General features: G+C 44.6%; 1 protein-coding gene across 1 annotated transcript in view; it reads left to right on the top strand.

Moving 5' to 3' along the window:
• Positions 1-17,204, top strand: part of IGF1R (insulin like growth factor 1 receptor) — a 179,120-nt gene that overhangs the window by 73,152 nt on the left and 88,764 nt on the right. The window lies entirely within an intron of this gene.

Genomic DNA, 17,204 nt, shown 5'->3' on the forward strand with positions numbered 1-17,204 from the left:
TGTTCTTAACCACTTTAGCTAATGGGGCCTCCCACTGCCACTGTGCCGCCAGAGCACAATTTCTGTTCGCATCCTGAAGCAAAGTTCTTAACCAGAGGTACTGTTTCTGGGTTAGCGGAGTCTGTAACCTGAAGCGTATGTAACCCGAGGTACCACCGTACCGGGTCCTTTGGAACTAGTGATAGCCAGCATGATATAATGGTTAAGAGCAGGGGTCAGCAGACCTTTTCAGCAGGGGGCTGGTCCACTGTCCCTCAGACCTTGTGGGGGGCCGGAGAATATTTTGAAGAAAAAAGAAGAACGAATTCCTGTGCCCCACAAATAACCCAGAGATGCATTTTAAATAAAAGGACACATTCTACTCATGTAAAAAGACACTGATTCCCGGACCGTCTGCGGGCCGGATTGAGAAGGGGATTGGGCCGCATCCAGCCCCCGGGCCTTAGTTTGCCTACCCATGGTTAAGAGTGTTATTTTAGGACCACATTTATATCATATGATGCCACTTTAATAAACAGTCATGTCTTCCTCCCCAAAATTCTGGGAACTGTAGTTTGTTAAGGGTGCTGAGAGTTGTTAGGGGATGTCTATTCCCCCTCACAGAACTGCAGTTAAATGGATTGTGAAGCCACTCTTGGGAATTGTAGCGACTCTGGTTGTGAGGATGAAATGGGGCAGGGGAAAACCATGTACATCAATCACACCAAGTTTCTTCAAGGAAACACGGCACAGAATGGTAATAATTGAAAATATTACTGTTTCATAACGAAGGCAGACGTTCTAGGCCTGCTGCAGATGTCGCCTTGTTGGACTTAGCATTCTTTCTGGCATGTGAGTGCAGGCTGTGGGCGCTCCCGTAGCAAAAGGGCGGAAAGACGGTCTGCATGCGCTCAGGAAAAACGTTTCTGTTCACTGATCTCCATTTCTTCCTGCCATGGAGTGGGTGGGGGTGGGGGAACCCTGCTTTGGATGGCGAGCCTTGTTTATAACATGACTAACAGAGCCTCGGTGGCGTTTGTAATAGCTTCTTACAGTTTTGAATCTGGTCAGCTTTTGAAACTGGGGCACGGCAGCTCTTTCTCTTTTCTTTTCCCCAGAGCAGACTGTGTGCATTGACTCTTCCCAGGGATGACTTCTTTTTCTTCCTTGCTTTCTTTTATAAGGTGCATGTGTTTGAGAGAGAAATGGGGCCCCTGGCCTGCTAAAAAAAGGCTGCACCAGGAAAGCGACTGAAAAGGCCGAGGGTGTGAGTTCCGAGGAGCTGAGATCAGGGGTGGTGAAACTGGTGCCTTTCCCCTCTCTCTCCACCCCTTCGATGAGGCCCTGTGCTTGTTCAGGCTGCTCCAGGCCCTGGAAGGCTACGCTCAAGTGAGGCACCTCGAAAGGGGTGGTTGAAGCGAGGGGTGGTCTGTTTTTCCGCCCTTTGTGTACAGGGAAAAGAGGGAGGGCTCTGGAGCACACACTCTATTTAAAGCTACCCGTGAAGGCGAGCCCACTTGCTTGAAGATGGCTCCTCCTTTATTTCCCCCCCACCTCCACCCTCCGCAAACCCCCAACTCTTGTTTTCGGAACGGAGATGTTTGCTGTGCCCGTTTTAAGTCAAGCAATCACAGTTTGGTACTAGTGGCTCCATTCATGAGCTGTGTGGCCTTTTGTCTGTGGAGCTGTGGAGAGAGAGAGAGACATATTTCGGAGGGTCTCTCTCCCCCCACCGATCTTCTCCCCACCCCTTTTGAAAGGGAAACAAGAAACAGCCTTTTCTCCTAGGCTGCCATGCCTGTTAAAAATCACTTTACATGGCAATAATAACATGCTTAGGAACATAGGGTTGTATCCATCTACATTGTTCTCTGGGCCTAAGTTGGTCAAATCAATGCAACAGCAATGGGTCTACTCAAAGTATACAAGTTGTAGGAAGCAGCTTTATATTGAGCGCGACCATCTAGCTTTGCGTTCTCCTGCACTGTGACTCTCCCAAGAGTGTTGTGGCTGTTCCCCAAGATTCCAGTCCTCATCGTTCTGATATAAATGGGAGAAGAAACTATGCTATGTGGAATCAGACCATTGGTGCATCTAGCTCACTACAGTTTGCACTGACCAGTAGCAGCTCTTTGGGGTATCAGACAGTAGCTTTCCCCCAACCCTACCTAGAGATGCTGGGTATGCAAACCAGGGACCTTCTGTATGCAAAGCAGATTTTCTGCCATTGAGCAGCTTTCATTCCCCAGTGGCATTTCCCACTTCAGAAGACAAGTAGTCTATCATTGGACTAACGTCCCTGATGCACTTTCCAGGTGAGTAGCTGTGTTAGTTTCTTATAGCAAAAGCGGCAAAGAGCCCTCAGAAAAAAAAACAGAATATTGTGGCGGCTTAATAACACATTTGTTGTAGGAAGTTTTCGTGGACTACAATCCACGTGGATTTCATCAAGTGCATGTGATGAAGTAGACTTGCAGTCCATGCATAATATAAGTGTTCATCTCTAAGGTGCCATAAGGCTCCTTGTTTTTTCCAGAGCTTCAGCTTTGTACAGCTCATGTTGTACTCCAGTAGGGAGCAGAATTATTTGTTTTCCCCTAGCATTGCGCTGCGCCTTTTTTTTTTTTTTGCTGCAAAGAAAATAGTGAATATCACATTTTGTGAGCAGCTAAGTATGTGTTCAATGTTGACTGTCCTTAGTGATTTTGGCTGTGGCTATGCTTTTCTGCATTTTTTTTAAAAAGAAAAAGGCTTTGCTTGAGGAGAATTTTTAATCTAAAGCTAGCAAGGATAATTGGATTCTTTCCTTGTGTTTTTGTTCCACCTGCCTTCATGTTTCCTCCATCCCTGGGTCCCCAATTTTCCCCTTGCAAGGTAGGTTAGACTGAGAGATTGTGACTGTCCTGAGGTGAGACCAGCGAGCTTCAAGGCTGTGTAGGGATTTGAATATGGGTCTCTCCAGGCTTCTTACAACTCTCATAACTGCTGCATCATACCAGTTCCCAGGGGCTGCAATTTTATCTATCACAAATCAGTGGGGACTTGAATGTGGTTAAGTTTGGGGTTTGTGTATTTACTTAGTGCCACCAGTTTGTAGGGTTGGTCTGTGTGCTTTTCAGTATCCTACTGATTCTTTGGTTTCCTGGGACCCTTTCTTTTGCCTTAAAGTGCTTGTGGTTTCCTGTGGGCCTGTATCTTAACTGTTAATTAAGGCTGGAATAGTCATAATATTTAATTCCTTTTTTAGTTTATTACAGACAAATCATCAAAACAAACAAACAAACCGATAAATCAAATCAAAACATTGCAAAGATCATGCCGGAAAACCCCCCACATGTGATCCGTGCAACCTCATTACACACTTTGGAAAGAATATATAGGATTGATTAAAGCATCAGACATGCAAAGTGAACAATAATGACCTTTAAGCCTCAGAGAGAGTCAGTGGCATGATATCTAAATAAAGAAAACCTGGAATGTCAAGATAAAAGTACAAGATAACATAACTCTCCAAAAGAATAGTGAACAAAAGGTGGTCTAGGTTCTTCTGGTGAGGAGTTAATGAAAGAAATGAAGGGTGACAAGTTATTATAAAATTGATCTCTGTTAATGTCACCTCTGTCACTGCTCTGCAGTGTTGTGTTAGTTTCTCTACACACACAACCTTGCAAGGTAAAGGTAAAAGGTAAATGATCCCTGGACAGTTAAGTCCAGTCAAAGGCAACTTTGGGGTGCGGTGCTCATCTCACTTCAGGCTGAGAGAGCCAGCATTTGTCCACAGACAGCTTTCTGGGTCATGGGGCCAGCATGACTAAGCAGCTTCTGGCGCAACAGAACACCGTGATGGAAGCCAGAGTGCACAGAAATGCCATTAACATTTCCACCGCAGCTGTACCTATTTTATTTACTTGCACTGGTATGCTTTCAAACTGCTAGGTTGGCAGAAGCTGGGACAGCAATGGGAGCTCACTCTGTCATCCGGATTCGAACTGCCGACCTTCCAATTAGCAAGCCCAAGAGGCTCAGTGGTTTAGACCACAGCTCCACCTGCATTCTTGCAAACCTTATCACACCACTGCACTATTTAGAATTTTAGAAATCACATGGAACACTTTGTCCCAAAACTTGCTTACATCCTTACACTCCCACCATAAGTGAGTATAAGTCCCATTAGTAGAGCACCTCTGCCAATCAAGAGGGAAAACAGAGCCGTAAATATGACATAAATGCACTGGTGTTAGATACCAGTTGTGGCAGAGTCATTGCACCTTAACAAGTGCAGAGATCGATTTAAAAGAAGGTCCCCTCCAGATATTTCCATTATATCTGCTTCCCATATTAAGCACAAGCCACCCTTATCCTAATACTAATAATCATTATTTAATTTAATGGTTGTAAAGCTGGCTTATTCCCTCCCTTCCCCTTTGTATGCAGATTCCCCACTTCCTTCTCTACCTGGAGCTCTAATTAATAGCTAACCATGGTTTGCTTCAACCCAGGGTTTGTGTACACTGGTTTTGCTCTAAGCTTCTGCTACTTGCTTACAGAATCTGATATTTGCCCTGATGCCTGAACATGTCAAATTGTGGTTCTCACAAACCCTAGGTAGCTTTCAAACCAGGGTTTTTCATTTGGCTTGGATGTGCAGTATAGCTGCTTGTCATATTGAGGCGTCACTACATACTGGTTGCTGTGGAATGAGGAAGCAAATGGAAGTGCAGGAGAAGGGAGGGTGTGCAGCCCTATACACAGTGGATGGCTAAACCGAGGTTTGGCAATGACAAAATACAACGTTTAACCATGGGTGATAACTCTGGTTGGTATAGTTTCAGCTCTGAGTCACAGCTGATTCTTATGTTGGGAAGGAAGCCCATAGCAAAGCTCTCATAACTGGGATCAGATTGTCTACCCCCCAATTGTTTAGTGAGGAACCAAACTCCTTGCATGTCTTTTATAAAGTTATGGGCAGATTGCATTTTACAGGTCCATTTCTTGGGGTGCTTTTCCCTCCCCCCCCTTCCCAAAGAACATAAACTAATTAGAAATGGTTTGCCTAAATCAAACTGAAATTGCATGAAGAAAAGTGCGTATTTTTGGCGATGCGAGGTTAGTTTTCAGTGTAGCATTTCATGGAGATGAAACCTACTGAGGAACACAGACCCAGATATGAAATTTGTCAACCACCTGGGCGGCACGGCTGCTAGTGGAAATTTCCCCAACAAACATGTTGATTTATTTGAAAAAAAAAATCCATGTCTCCGTTGAGTCTGGTTCATTGATAAGCTGCTGAATTTAGAAGCTTGGGTTTTCCATATTGAAGCGTTCCTTGGTGTGTTTATTACACAGCCCTTGTATTTATAAAGGTAGCTTCAAGATTTGGGGGCAGAAAAAGAAGACAGAATCAACTTAGCTAACCCAGACAAACCCCGCTTTTCATTTTGGTATTCATATCCGCCAATCATGTAAGAATTTCTGGTTAACAGTTTTAAAATGTCCACGTATCTCATCACTCATGGAGTCTAAATTGCTTTCTGTCTGCTTGATAAATGGTCCAGCCTTCCTTCTGCCTTAGTATTTTTTTCCAAGTATACTTGAGGAATATAGGTTGGCACGTGGCATATCTTCTGGTGACAAGCAAATGTGGAGATTTTCTCATCAGGCTGCAAATCGTTACTCTTGCTTCTTGCTAATGAAATGTAGGCACATCTACTTGCTTTTTGGGGGTTTCCAGAGGAAAAATAACCTTCCTTTTTGCATATGCCAAACAACATGGCTTGTTATGAGCTTGTTCTTTGATGTGAATTAAAAAACAAAACAGCCAGCCTACTCACGTTAAGCTAGCAGGGATATCCCATATCAGCTTGGCTGTCTTGCTTATCCGCTACCATGTATGTTATATTTTGTTTTCTAGTGCTGTAATAGGAGCCAATCTGTCAGAAAAGTGGGGTATGAAATTAAACCAAAATTAATTTTTTTTGGCCTAAAATGGAGGATGACAGCAATGTTTCTTTTGCTGGGTTCTGGGTGGTGATTATTTCTCACCACACTTTCTACCAGGTGAGTGGCTATTTACAAGGGGTTCTTCACCCAGTTATGCACCAAGTTTGGTAATGTTAATGCCGTTGAATCAGACTTGGTTAATGCAGCCTTGTGCCTGGTTGTCTGTGGCAAGGGTAAAAGGGCAATGCACATGACCAGGAGTGGCATCCATGCCAAGATGGATTCCAGATGGAGGTAGTCATTAATTAATTTCCACATGTTGTCTAGCAAAGAGAAAGTGCCTTGGCTGTCTGTTCATCTCTGAACTGCATGGAAAAACACAAATGCTAAGTACATAAACCCAACATTCCTCCATATATGCGACTATGGGGCCAGTTGTCTAGAGCAGGGGTTAGCAAACTTTTTCAGCAGGGGGCCGGTCCACTGTCCGTCAGACCTTGTAGGGGGCCAGACTATATTTTTTTGGGGGGGACGAATTCCTGTGCCCCACAAATAACCCAGAGATGCATTTTAAATAAAAATACACATTCTACACATGTAAAAACAGGCTGATTCCCGGACCGTCTATGGGCTGGATTTAGAAGGTGATTGGGCCAGATCTGGCCCCCAGGCCTTAGTTTGCCTACCCATGGTCTAGAATGTAGAATGCCTCCCTGTTGCTCTGCGCTTTTGTTTATGGTTATCCCCCCCCCCCCCATCTCCCTTTTCCTCTCCTTTGTCATTTTAACAACAGGCTGTTGATTTTTGGGAAGGAATTTAGCATGCAAAAGTTTCAGGTTCGGTCCCTAGCATATCCGGTAGGGCTGGGAGAACCCCTGTTTCTGAAACCCTGGAGAGCCAGTCCCATTCAGTGTATACCGCACTGTGCTTGATAGGCCAGTGGTCTGACTCAATAGAAACAAGTATCCTATGCACATGGATTCTTCCACTTTTTATTGCTTTACTGATGGCATATTTGTTTTCCAGAAATGTTGTGCAGGCTAACAGGAGAGAGAAAAGCATTTAAATTTTATTAAAATGTGCTGGCCCTACAAGTCTCCCCCAGTTCAAACTACGAGGTACCACTGTATCTCCTTACTCTTAACCAAATTCCTCCTCGACAAGCCAGATCTAAGATTTTTCGGTTTATGTAGACTTCTTAATCTTGTCCTTGCTGCTTTCGCTCAGTTACGCACAATGATGCCTTGGCAATTGTTGTTGAAAAGCTTTTTCGTATAAGTCAATATAGGAGGCCCTGTGTTGTAAAATCCAGCCCTCCAGAATTCCTCTTAGATGACATACAAGCACCTCAGATTGCAGAGCCTCACGTGGTGCCCCTCCTTCAAATTAAGCCTCTGCAGCTCTCCGCTTTCCTGAAACATCCAAGTTGAGTTACAAATTGCGCAGCTCTTTGACTTTTTGTGCACATGCATGCTATATTGAGTGGTTTGCGGAAGATTTAGAAGTTTTTCCTATTTGCCTTGATTCCACCAAATCTCTGCATTCTGCTTTATAAAACAAATAAACGTATGTATACACACACACTCCAGCTTCTGCTTGTCTTTCCACCTCTTGGTTTCTGCTGTGAAGCCTCCCCAGAGCAGCCATTTGTGAATGAGGCACCAGTGGCAGGGGGAAGACAACCTCTGATACGATAACAGCCTGGCGCTCTCGTTTCATTTAGTGGCTTGTGAATCCAGAGAAGTCAACCTCTGTTTTTAGCCATTTTACTTTTCGAGTGGTTTCCTAACACTGCAGTTAAACCAGAGTTGTTTTCTGTGTGTCCCCCTTCCTGAACAACTGTGTGTGTATGTATGTGTTTTATGGCTGAGGAACACATCAACCCAGCTCTAGTTTCTGCATTCTTCCTCCAAAGATTCCCCTCCCCCTGGTTAAAAAACAAAAGTTAATAAAAGCATCGGTTCCTTTTCCATACTGTTTCCAAGTAGTAGTGAATTAATGCATCCCACAGTTGTATACCATGATTCTGTGGTGATATGGTACAGAATACACCTCTGCAGGATTTTTTTTTTTAGTCTGTTTTTGTTCCGCAGAGGGAATTCTTAAAGTGTGTAAGCAATGCCTAGAATTAAATTAAGCAAATGCTATCAGTTCACCCAGTTTGTGTAGGTGGTTGGACCCTTTAGTTGGAGTTTTTATATTATTTTTTAAAAAGGAATAAAGTTGCCTTAGCGTGGAACACAACACTGACCAAAGGCCTGCCCCCCCCAGCTCCCCATAGAAATTGAGGGATTTTGCACCCAGGAATTCCCTGGGACTCACACAGGCTACAGTCCCCTCTTCCCCAGTGCGCCCCCCTCTTCTTGTTGGCTACATTTGGTAGTTGGTTGTTTGTGGCTCGCCAGACCCCTCCTGTTGCTCACGACTGAATTGACACTTCCCCGACAATGGCACCCTCGCTTCCTATTCAGCGGGGGAATGAAGAGACTAGCCATTGTTCCTGGGCATAATTGAGCCTCTATCGAAGCAAAAAAACAAACAAACCCCCAAACAAAACAAAAAAACAAAAGAGATGGACAACCCAGTTTAAAGCTTCTTGTTTGAGCCTTCCAGCAGTGGTGACTGCATAGGGCGAGAAACCTAATTACTAACAATAAACTCTTTGAAGCTCGTGCTTATCCCCTTTATAGATAAGGACCTGCATGGCAACCGCAGTGAGAGAGAGATGGAGAGCGGGAACGTGCACATGAATCCTAGTGGAAATAGTTCCATTTCCCTTTCATTCCACTGCAAGAATATTTGGTTGCCACAGCCTTTTTTTAGGGAACAGGGATATACCCCTATCCAGGCATTCGGTACCCTTGCATAACAAATACCTGCATACGGTTAAAACTATTATTCTCTCCCCTCCCCTCAAAAAAAGCATGAGATCTTAGCTCTTTGTTTCTCTGTAGTTGTGGGGTGAATGTATGAATCCTGAGAAACCCCAGAATTTTTTAATGTTGGGAAGCTAATATTTAAGCTGTGGTTCTTCCAGAAACCCCTTATGTGGCTTTGGGCAGACCATCCTCATCCCTCTTCCCCCTGCATGTAAAGAAGTAATAGTGTCAACATAGCCAGACCTTTGGTCCATTGAGCTCTGTATTGTCAACACTGACTAGCCCAGGATATCAGGCAAATGAAGAAGGCTACATCAAGACTATAAGTAAGTGAATTCCTCAGGCCCTATGCCACCCACCCTGCCCTTGGTTCAAGTGAGGCTCTCTGAGAAGCTGGTTACAACAGCTCAACCTCTGTCGAAAAGTACAACAAAGTTATCAAATGCCGGTCAGAGTCAAGCGATAACGTTAAGCGTAGGCAAGCTGGGTTAACTGCTAGAAAAAGCTTTGTAGTAAAACAAAACAGTGTTGCCAGCAGCAAAGGGGGAAGATAATCAGATAAACGCTTCACACTCAAAATACAGAAATCAACCAGGATGAAAGCCAGAAGGGCAAATTAACTGAAGCTTCCCATCAGACTTTAAGGAATAGCAAGGCAGGTAAGGAAGCACCTGTCTGTTCCCTGTGTTTTTCAACATTTACATGAAACCATAGGAATTGGTAATCAGGTTCAAGGTGTGCCAGGTTCCAACCTTGGTGTCTCCTGGTAGGTAGTCCTGAGAAAGAAAACCCCTGTCCAAAACCCTGCCAGCCGGTATGGACAATACTGAGCTAGATGGACCAATGGGTTGACTGCATAAGGTAGCTCCCTATGTTTCTATGGTTTGTATCCAGCCACTTGCTTGGCGCAGCACTAAAATAGACTAGACTAGATCAGGGAGGTCCAACACACGGCCCGAGGGCAACATTTGAACACACACACACACACACACACTCCTGATGATCCCCAACTTGGAGCTCCTGGTGTTGCAGAAACGTCCCTCCAGTGTTAGCGTGCTAATAGAGAGGACTCTTGGTTTAAAGCCAACTAGCACTAGGCTGTTCTGAAGTCATTCTCGGACACTCATGATGACTTCACAGGCCACTTGTTTGCACCTGTTTTTTTGGGGTGGGGGTGATCTAGAATAGGGTGTTCCAACCTCACTGCAGGATGTGACAAGATAGCATTAGGGGCAGGAGATGAGAGTAGATGGTGAAAAAGTTATGCAGCAGTTTCCTTCCCACTCTGCTGCCCCAAAATCAGAATCCTAGAATTGTAGAGTTCGAAGGAACCTCGAGCGGCATCTAGTCCAACCTCCCGCAATGTGGGGATCTCATGTACATCATATATGACAGATGACCATCCAGCCTCTGCTTGAGCTGATGAAAGTGATTTATGGATGTTCAAAGGTGGGCATTTGGATCATGGCAAGGAATTATTTATTTTTCTGTTTAGAGCAAATTTGATGCCACTTCTCAGGATCACAGCTCATTCCAAAGCAGCTTGCCTGCAACTTGCAGTAAAAAGTCAGAGAAATACAACACATTTATTAACTGTTAGTGATGAGTGCCTGGCGAACAAACAAACAAACAAAATGTATTCTTTTAAATGGATTGTGTAATTTGTGAGTTTGGACCCGCTATGGCAGAAATTGGGTGAAGTCATGCCAGAGTCACATTTTGGTCTGTCATCTTCAGTAAAAATGACACCTGCCACCCAAATGTTGCTTAACATCTCTGCCTCCACTGAAGCAACCCTCATGTCGAGTTTGGCAATTATATCTTAAAAGGCAGACAAACTTAGAGACAGCGGATAGACAAACCGCTTTCCAAAACATATAGTAAAGGATGACCACCACCACCACCACCACCTCATCATCATCATCATCATCATCATGTGCACAGGCATAAATGCTCACAGGTTCTGAAGTGGCTGTGAATGACCAGGAGCAAGACATGGGGTGTGATAGCAAATAGCTTGAACAGTCCAGTGTGTGGCAACTACAAGTAGTAATATTTCTTTCCATTGGCCATAGAGTAACTCAGTTAACCCAGTTTAGACCTGGGGTTCCCAAATTGTGGTTTGCAGACCACCAGTTATTAGACCCATAGAATGGTAAAATTGGCAGGGGCCCCAAGGGTTACCTATTCAGACCCTCTGCAAGGCAGTAATCTCTTTGCCCAATGTAGGGCTCGAACCCACATCCCTGAGATTAAGAGCCACATGCTCTACTGACTGAGCCGTCCCAGTGGTACTGGGTGGTACTGTTCACCAGCTTCATTCAGGAGATCTTCGGTTTGCTGGTGAAAAATGGTGGGAGCATCAGCCATGCATGATGGCTGCTTTCGGCTGCTCCTAATCTGAGGAGCCATCCCTGCTATAAGGGGTGTACATGTGGTGGCAAAACAGGATCTTTTAATTGATTGGCCTGTTTTCAGCATGAGAAAAGTACAGTCAAGCATCTCTGCTCTATTCCACCTTGCAGTAACTAGTGGCCGTTCAAACGTTTTTGTCACTAACAGAATTAAAAAAAGACACACACACACACACACACACACACACACACACACACAGGCACACATGCTAATATAATCCTGGTTCTTCATGACTGGCAGGCTGGAAAGGCATTTTGTAAGGGGAGGAGAAGGGGTTAAACCTGCCTGCCAGCCGGATGCAATAAATATGCTGTTTGCATAGAAACCCAAAAGGCTCCCAAGGCAAAGACTAAATGGCTGCTCTTCAGATGGCCCTGCCCATCAGGGGGACCTGGTAAAGGGAGTAACTGCGCATGGGGCTTCCTGCTCTGCAGCTGTTTTAGTTTCCAAGTGGATGCACGTTCTAGGAAATAACAATAAAAATGGAGGGGAGGAGGAAAATGTCTTGAAGTGGCAGTGCTTGGACAAAGGTGGCCAAGAGGTTATGATGGTAAAAAACAACCAGTGGAGGTGAAGAATAGATGGGCTGATTTGTGTGACAGGAACTGGGATTTAAGAGAACTAGCTTTAAAGTTGTGGAAGTGACCATCTATGCCTGTGTTCAAGGTGGTAATTGGAGTCCGCTATAAACTGTCAAATGTTTTATGAGCTGTTTCCGTCTCTTTTCCTTTAGCATGCTTTTTTTTTTTAAGGTCCCCACTCCCTAGTTTTTGTGAAGAAAATGTAGAGTTCTTTGCAGGAATGTGACAGTGTTTCTATGTAGTGCATACTCTTTTATCATTCTTTTTTGGCTGCAAATAAATTTACATTGTGCTGTTTAGTGTTCAAGAACATAAGGCGAGCCCTGCTGGATCAGGCCAAGGGACCATGTAGTTCAGCATTTTATTCTCGCAGTGGCCAACCAGATGCCAATGGGAAGCCCACCAGCGGAACGTGATTACAACAGCATTTTCCTGATTCCCAGCAACTGGTACTCATAGATGGGGGAATGGCTTGGGAGAGCTTCTGGATTAGCATAGGTAAACACAGGAGGAAAGTCTAATTGGAACAGCCATGTAAAGTAGCATAGAGAATTGCGAAGTTTAAGGAAAATATTTGTCTTGGAGGCTTAGGAGATGTTGGGGAGAAAGCAACAGAAGAGCAACTGCAGATAAGAATCTGAACATTCACATTGCTTATCTAAAGCTTTTAAGTCCAGAAATTGGATTGTGGAAAAAGGGAAAGAGTGACAGTTCTCAGAGCAAGACTACACAGTAACTGCGATTTAACAGATGTGACTACTGGTTGCTTAGTAGGTGAACGAGGGTGATGTTTGTTTGTTTGTTTGTTTTCCCTGTACCCCACCATTTAATGTAGTTATCAGGGCAGTTTGCAGCAAAATACAAAACATAGTAAAATAACTAATATAAAGAAAAGGCAGAAAGTCAGCTATAACTTAAAAAATAATGTGAAATGGAATAAAACAGTTGTGAGGCCGCGGGGGGGGGGGGGGGGGAATGCACTTGCACCTCTGGCATTAAATACCCTGCAGGAGAGTCTCTTTTCCTCATTTAAATTTATCTGCAACAGGGATGGGGAAGGAACACGTGACTCTTGCCAGACTCCAGCTCCCATCATCCCTGGCTGTTGGCCATGCTGACTAGGGCAGATTGGGGGTGAAGGGTCCTGAGATGAAGGGGCTCCAAAGCCCTTTCCCTTTGGGCAGGCATCTGTTTTGGGGTCCTAATCTGGCTTGCCAGTCGGTTTTATCCGTCCCCTGTTATAAACAACTTCAACCCTAAAAAAACCCCTCAACTTCAATCCTAAAAAAAGGTCACAACAACTTTGGTTGGCCCTCACGGCCCTTCACTTCATCAAATCTGGCCCTCTTTGAAAAAAAGTTTGGACACCACTGACCTTGGGGAAGGAACATGGCTCAGTGGTAGAGCACCTGCTCTGCATGCAGAATGTCTCCAAGAAGGGCTGGGAGAGCCTTCCTGTCTGAAATTCTGGAGCGCCACTGCCAGCCTGCATAGACAATGGACTGGCAGATCTAACTTACTGAGATTCCTGAGTCCAGCAACATCCGGAGGGGCACAGATTGTCTCCATCCCTGATCTGGAAGGCAGGACTTCCTTCCCTTCACCTTCTTCTGATTCACAAACATAGACCTTATTGGTGCTTGAGTGCTTTGCGTTTTTTCTGTTTTCCTGACAGCTTAGTCTTGTGGAGGCTGTTGCTTTAGTGCAGAAAGCAATGAATTTATCAGATGGCCAAGCCGGGCTGCGAGCAGCGGCAGTAGGAGGGAAGGGTGCTGTGCAGTTACAGTATCAGCTACGCAATAATAATGATAATAATAGCAAAGTGATCCTGGGCTTGTTTTCCAAGGGGAAAAGTCCTCTTTTGGCCAAACTCTTTTTCTTTTTTTTTTAAGCAAAAGCAAGCCAACTTTTTTTAAAAAAATGATCTTTAAAAAAAGAAAAGAGTTCTTATGCAAACCTTCCACTTTTGCTTGTTTCCAAGAAGGAGGGGGGTGGAAGTTACAGCTGGAGATGGGGAGTGGGAGTAGACTCTTGAAGGGGCATTGGAGGGGGGAAATTTCAGTCGTAAGGTCCCAAGTTCTGAAAGCAACCCTTTGTGTGTCCCCCTCCCTCTTCTCTCTGCACCCCCTCCCTGCTTTGCCCATGGCAAAACATTGCACAATCAAGCTATTGTTTGTTTGGGGAAAGCTACAACATCCCATTGCAATTATTTATGGAATAAAATATTTGATGTTTTTCTAGGGGGTGGGAGGGGGTAGGAAAGCTCGGTTTCCCTTTTATCCTTTAAAAAAAACAACCCAACCAACCACTTATTAACTCCTTTTATGGATTCCTCAAGGAATTTCCATACCCTTTGTAAGTTCAGTTAAATGTAGGTGCCTCTTTGGTATAGGGCAGCCTTGCAAACAATTCTGTTCAGGGGACTAGTCTTACACTTGTTGCAGCCAGACTGTCAACCCACACAGGGGTTAGCTCAGTGGTAAAGCATCTGCTTTGCATGCAGAAAGGTCCCAAGTTCAATCCCCGGCATGCCTAGGTAGGGCTGAGAGAGATCCCTCTGCCTAAAACCTTGGAGAGCTGCTGCCAGTCAGGGTGGACTAAGCTAGCTGGATCATTGGCCTGGTTTACTGCATAAGACACCTTCCTTTGTGGTAGGCAAAGGTATGTGGTAGATAAATATATGCAGCAGTGGCATGGAAAGACTGGGGGGAACCTAGCATTTCCTTGCCCGCCTGGTCGTTTTTCTACAGCCTTGTTATAATTGCTTCTTAATGGCTGGAAGTACCGTATTTTCCCCTCTATAAGATGCACTTTTCCCCCTCCAAAAATTAAGGGGAAATGTGTGTGTGTCTTATGGAGCGAATGCAGGCTCCATGGCTTCAGCAATAGCAACGCGAAAGCCTCCAAAGCACAGTGGGAGCGCTCCCGCCGTGCTCCGGAGGCTTCGTGTTGGTTTTGCTGAAGCCAGGAGAGCAAGAGGGATCGGTGCGCACGATCCCTCTTGCTCTCCTGGCTTTGCTTCGCTGGAGAGGAACTGCACAGCTTTCCCTCTCTGCGCAGCGCCCCTTCAGCGAAGCGGGAGGAGAAATGGAAGGGGCTTCATTTCTCCTGCTGCTTCGCTGAAGGGGCACTGCGCAGAGAGGGAGAGAATTTTTTTTCTTGTACTCCCCCTCTAAAACAAGGTGCGTCCTATAGAGCGAAAATTACGGTACCTTGCACTGAGCAGTGACTTCCTGTTTTAAAGTCTCCTAGTCCAGTATTTCATACAGTCTTAAGGAACCTTTGCGATTTGGGCCAAGTGTGTTGACTTCACAGTCGCTCTGTGCAAGTGCAGAACTTCATACAGTGCAAAAAGTTCAGCATCCTGAGATTTTAGAAGGAAAAGAGAAGTGCCTAGTCCCTAAGGTTAAATGCACAGGTTTGAAAACATAGCATCAGGAGTTGGGCAAGGAGGGATAGTGAACAGGATTTCCCAGTGTACCTCTGAGTGTTGTTTTCTGGGAATTGCAAGTTGGGAGAGTATTGCTGAAGCGCCCAGGTCCTCCTTGCAGGCTACCCAGAAAGCATCTTTTTGGTCACTGTGAAAACAGGATGCTGGACTAGATGGGACATTGGCCCGATCCAGCAGGAACTTGTTTCTGTTTTTTGACACTTCTCAGAATGATAACAGGGGAAAAAATATACACAAATAGGTAAATAGATGGAAGTTGTCCCCTCTTCTAAAATGCAGGATATCTACAGCACTTGCAGCGATTGCTCAAATGCATTGCTTTTTGGACAACATTTCAAAGAGGCAAAAGAAGCTAGTTGGCAACATGACTGACCTCTCCTTCATGCTGGTGTGGACCTTTTCAAATTCCAGTAGTGGAAGGATCTTGCGAAAGATAGAAACGAAGGCAGATCCCAACCAGGAAAATGTGCCAAAGGAAAGGATTAGCACTGAAAACATTCAGTGCTTGATTTCTGTTCCAATTCTCTCTCTCTCCTCCCCCCCTTGCCCCTAGCCCTTTGACTTAACTGTAGATTCCAGAAAGCATATTCTGTGTGCTGGCAACAGGTTAATGTGAAATAGGCTTACAGTAGGAACGTCATCGTGATTGATCTCTCCCCTTAAAGAAGATGGTTCATTTGCTTCTATGTTAGAAACATCTTTCCACTACGGCTGTGTCAGATCTTACTCTTTTTAAATGTATGTGTTGTGTCTGATTCCCAGTCAAACAAGCCTCTTAGGATATTTTCTGTTTGGCAAATGAGTCTGGAAACTTGTCCAACATAGTTGTCATCCCTAATCCATCTAAGTGATCCTGGGCAGGAGAACAGCCATAGGTCTCCAGGCTCTTGTTCAACTTTCCCAGCCATCTATGAGTTTCTTCAGCATAATAGAAAATTGTTCATTACCTTCACCTACCCATTTTTTAGATCAATTTTGCTAATAACAATAATCTACAACAATGGTTCCCAAACTCCCCGCCTCCCGACCAGTGTTAGAAACTGGGATAGAAAAACTAGGAGCCAAATGGCTTCAGGGACCTGGGTTGTTGGTGCCAAAACAGAATGTGTAGTCGCCAAAAAGAATGTCAAATCTCATAAAAAGTGACATATTGCCTTTGCCTTTTCTGATGTCAGATTTCAGTCAATGATCACCTGTTTGTCCTACATGGAAAACAAAAACGGCATCACTGGGAGTTTATTGCTACTTACTGTATTGGAAGATGACCTGGCAACCATTGCAGCCATTTTACATGTATTTGTTTGTTTATTGCATTTAGACCCCACTTTTTTCTCCAAGGAGCTCAAGGTTGCCTACATGGTTCTCTCCCCCCCTCCCCCCCCGATACATAATCCCAACAATAACACTGTGAGTTGTGATGTTCTAATCTGACACTCTTACCATGACACACCACACTGGCATAAGGTGAGTGTAGCCTCATGGTATTGGATATGTGTGACTTAAGCTTGTTTGTCTTCTTCCAGTCTCGTATGGATTTCTGCTTCTACCCTCCAAATGTCCAATTTTGTACTCCACAGTTCTGTTCCCCACCCCCAATTTTTCCATTTTTGCAGGACCAACAATGCGGAGGAGGGGTGAGTTCAAGACACAGAGTGGTTGGTTTGGAGTTTTTTTGTGGGGGGGAGTAGTTATGGTGTGCTCTCAGCCCCCTCAGCGCTCGCTCTCTCTCTCTCTCTCTCTCTCTCTCTCTCTCTCTCTCTCTCTCTCTCTCTCTAATGAAAATACCAAGCGCCTTAAAGAGCGATGAAAAATCATACAGGCAAACAGTATTGGCATGTGACTTAAAGGCACTGGTTAAAGGAGTAACAACAGCATCTGACAGTATTAGACCAACAAGGGAAAGTATTTTAAAGGGAAAAAGTAGAAACTGTAGGATCATATGTTAAATCTATTTTCAGC

The sequence above is a fragment of the Podarcis gaigeae genome, assembly GCF_964106915.1.
Source record: "Podarcis gaigeae genome assembly, chromosome: 14".
Taxonomy (NCBI): Eukaryota; Metazoa; Chordata; class Lepidosauria; order Squamata; family Lacertidae; genus Podarcis; species Podarcis gaigeae.